General features: G+C 33.0%; 1 long non-coding RNA gene across 2 annotated transcripts; it reads right to left on the bottom strand.

Annotated features, from left to right (window-relative positions):
* Positions 1-263: 263 nt before the first annotated feature.
* Positions 264-2,845, bottom strand: LOC149395123 (uncharacterized). Of its 2 annotated transcripts, none has more exons than XR_016297002.1 (3): positions 2,323-2,845; positions 680-1,710; positions 264-558 (listed from the first exon to the last, which is right to left on the bottom strand). It is a non-coding gene; the product is annotated as an uncharacterized LOC149395123 (long non-coding RNA). The 2 variants fall into 2 exon arrangements; XR_016297001.1 differs by having other exon boundaries at positions 2,439-2,845.
* Between the last annotated feature and the right edge of the window lie 1,460 nt (positions 2,846-4,305).

The raw sequence follows: 4,305 nt of genomic DNA, 5'->3' as shown, positions 1-4,305 counted from the left end.
AGAAGCCCCAGTCATTGAAAGTTGTTGACAGTCATAAAAAAATATCATATAAGAGTCGTAAAATCTATCATTTGACAGTTATAATTTTTCTTTTATGACTATCCGTAGTAGTCATAAAAGCTACCAAATGACAGTCATGAAATCTTTTTATTGACTAACAAATTATATGGCCTGTTATAATTCAATTTAATAATTAAAAATATATGTATTTATATTTTAAATTAAATTTGACAATTAGAAGAAAATGAAATAATTCTCACTTATTGCTTATAAAAATGCCCTTTGGCGTACATAATTTCGTAAAATAAATTGAACAATAATATTACTCTTCCAAATACATAAAGTACTATATTTTAGTTTCTAAGAACGTACGTATAGATGCATATATCACAAATATAAAGCCCGAATGGCCACATGATCGAATTTTTAACTTAAAAAAACTAATAAACTGGATAGTTCATAAAGTATTTGAAATCAAAGTTACAACCCCTCTACGATAGCTTTTGCAAAATCTTCTCGTACTTCGTTAACTTCATGAACTATTTCTCTACCAAATACCTGCAAAAAAATAATAATAAATAAGAAAATATCAATTCAATAACTTTAGTTAGACCAAACTTTTATCATTCTTTACCTTAAAAAAAATGTTTATCTATATTGAATAAACTTATATTAGTACCTAGCCAAGATCAGATGGCCACTCACGCATCCCCACCTTTCTGTAAACCAGTGTTACCCATCTTTTTTCCTACAACATATCATATAAAATACTACTCGTTGCAGCAAAGGAAACACTATTTTCAAATATTACCTTATTCAAATAGTTTTACATAGATAGCTTCATATCTCTAATGGTCATCTGACTGATCGTACAGTGTTTGGAATGTGCCAATTATGAGCTAAAGATACATGGATATACGTTTGCATAGCCCTCTTCAAGCTATAACTCTCATTTACTACTACAAAGTTGTACACAGAAAATGAACCCTAAAGAACAGTCTTGCAGTTTAATAAACAAAATTAATAATATACATGAACCCAAAGAAATGAAAATCAAACTGACCAGGCCTCTAAGGCCAAGCACCTAGTAACCGAGTGGCCTGCAAAGGTAACAAGCAATTGCCTTATTCTAAAACAACATTGTTTTTTATCCAAGGACAACTCATTATAACAAATTAGATAAATTACCATAAAGCCCCAATTTCAATTTTGCTGCCTAGTCTCAGAGATGGGACACTTGAAATCTCATACCAAGCTGTAAGTCAAATTATAACATCCATTTTTGTATACCAACAAAAATGAACACACATCAACTTGCAACAAATCGAAACCCAAGACCATAAGACATGACTAGCAATGAAAGAACCTCAAAATCATTGAAAACAAAAATCAAATGAAAATACAAAAAAGAAAAAAGTGTGAAACTGCCCACAACGATCTTTGATTTGAACACTTAACAGCATTATAACTGTAACAAAATGTTTAATTACATTAAAAAAAATGAACTTACCTGAGCAAATAAGACAGAGAGGAACTACTGGAGACGATGGCAAGCTGTGGTAGCATATCAGAGCCGTCAAATTTGTAAAATTAACGCTACGACGAGGACATGGCGGATAAGAAGAGGTGGAAGTTTAACATGGATTATTGTTGTAGTGAGGACTAGTCAAATACGTAAACAAGGCTCGAAGTGACGGCGGAGCCAGCTCTCTGTTTAGAAGATGATAAAGGCTTAGTCTAAGCATCGAGAGAACCCCGAGTTGAGAATACCAAATTTTAGCACTAATCAATGGACATGTACTATAACAATTACATACCACAACAAGAATGAGAGCGTAAGAGAGAGGGAGATAGAGAAAGACCCATTCACTTTATATCAAAACATTAGACGGTGATAAATCTCAAAATTAAAGACATGTTTTAGTCGAACTAATAGAACACATATGAAATCAAAACATACACAATCTATTTTCTAATGGGTACAAGAATTTATGCAACAAAAATTGACAAGAAATTTGATTATATAGGCTAACACAAACAGAATGAATTACTGCCATCTTATCAATCTAGACGGCACCAACATTTTAAAGAATAAAATATACACACCTTTGCCTCTGCGTATTTCAATTTCTTTTTCCAAGCGAAAATAAAATTAAACCCTAACTCTATGACAAGAGACATTGCATTACATTGCCCATATTAATACATAGATTTTCTTCAATTCTGGATAATCAAAGGCTATGAGTACACGTGCGAGAATAAACCCTAGAGAATTATAGCGAACATGGAGAATCATAGAAATCTTCCACAAAGAGACCATACCAGAAATGGATGCGGAGAAATTGACACGCGAGAGGACGGGAATAGAAGGCGAAATGTGAGGTGTAATATCCATACCCGTATAAAAATAAAATCAATGTAAATAGAGAGTGCCTTACCCATGTATTTATGACAGAGGCAAATGATGTTGTATAAGCAAAGCCAAACACCAAGGAAGTGGACGCAAAAGCGGGGAGGGTCGATTGGGTACGTATTGGAGAGGCCGAGAAGTGCATTTTCTTTTTCTCAGTTCGTAGAAGAACGGAAGAGAAGAAGGGAAGAGGATACAATAATAAGAGGAATTTGGGGGTGGCTTTTATATTTTTATTTTTTATTATCATGTTTGTGGGAAAGAGTCATGTTCAAATATTTAGTAATATCTTTTGCACTTATTTTCCCCCTTTTCTAGCGTAAAAAAAAAAATTTGACTACTACATGTCAGTCTTTAATTGGCGGAAATCTTCTACGACTATGAAATAATGAGAGTCTTTAATACTTTAGGTGAAATTTATGACGACCGGAATATATCAATGACCCGTCATTAAAAGTTGAGAAATTGCTCCATTTGTTACCAATTTCATAACATTTTCCAATTTTCCACCAAAACACTAATTTGTCCCAAAATGCCACCGAGATGTCAACATTGTTGACATCTCATCGTGAAGGAAAAAAATAGATGTCAACATTGTTGACATAGATGGTGGCATTTTGGGAAAAATTAGCATTTTGGTGGAAAGTGGGAAAATGTTATGAAATTGGTGGCAAATGAGGCAATTTCTCTTAAAAGTTTTAACAGTTGTAATAAGTTATTACGACTGTCAAAATCATACGTGTTATAAATAGTGTAGTCGTATATTTTCATTTGTGTAGTAGTGATAGGAGTCTCATTCTTCACATTTCATTCATCAAAAGTTTTAGAGATTGAGAGCTTCTCTCTCTAGACTTGGCCGACTCCTCTCGCTCTCTCTATTCAATTTCGTTTTTGGTTTTGGCACCTAGGTCCTCATTTGACCTAGTGTTTAGCTCTTCGACTTCAAGACTTGTTCTTAATTCGTAGTGTTTAAAAGTGCCCACACACTAATTCCTTTTTCTCTCGAGTGATTTAGTGATAGAAATTTTCGTGGTTGCTCGAGTTGCCGAGGAAGAAAGAGAGACGTGCTGCGAGCGGAGACGAACGTTGCAACCTTTTCCAAAAGCTTCTCAACGTTCAGGCTTCTAAAAAGGTTAGTAATCTTTAATGCTCATATTAGGTTTTATTTACATGTGCTTGCTCTTTGTCTAGGTTAGTAAAAACGTTTTACTTGAAAAAGAAAATTTTTAAAATTCCGCCGCTTACCGAAGCGTTAAACCTTTTCTTAAACCCTAGATCAATTCCAACAAATGGTATCAGACCTATGGTCAAAGATATGCCTTTACATGTATTTAAATTTATGAGCTTGAAAATCGTTTTCGAAAGTTTACTAATTTTGTGACAAGTTAGAATTGTTATCTTAGATTTTTTTTTTTTAATTTATTGCTCTTGCCTTTAAAGTAAAAATAATGTTGGTTTTCTATGAGTTTGGGATGTTATTAAAACACATTAGAATCAGTTCTAAAAGTTTTTAAATTTTTATATTAAAAAAACGTGTTTTTAAGTTTGAGAAAATTTCGAGTAAATTTTGTGACTAGTTTCTTTTATTTACTTGAATCGTTTTATGCTTGTTGCTATTTCTTTTATTCCATGTTATTAACTTGCTAATAAAACACAAATAAAAGCTTTAATAACTTCCTAAAACCTTCCGTTATACTCGATTCTTTTTCGCACCTAAAAAGACCGAACTTTAATTATTTCTTTTTCTTCGAGCTGGAGTAAAATCCGCAGTAAAAGTGGCATAACTCTCTGCTCATGACTCTAAATTTAATGATTCTTGAATCAAATTAAATCTCTATCTGTCCTCTTTCCAATGCCATCGGGTTTAGGTCAAAACGACATCGTAACCACCAGTT

This window comes from Urtica dioica, chromosome 5 (genome assembly GCF_054948205.1).
Source record: "Urtica dioica subsp. dioica isolate 48M chromosome 5, U.dioica_male_clone48M_v1_H2, whole genome shotgun sequence".
Taxonomy (NCBI): Eukaryota; Viridiplantae; Streptophyta; class Magnoliopsida; order Rosales; family Urticaceae; genus Urtica; species Urtica dioica.
This window is presented reverse-complemented; position numbering and strand designations above follow the sequence as displayed.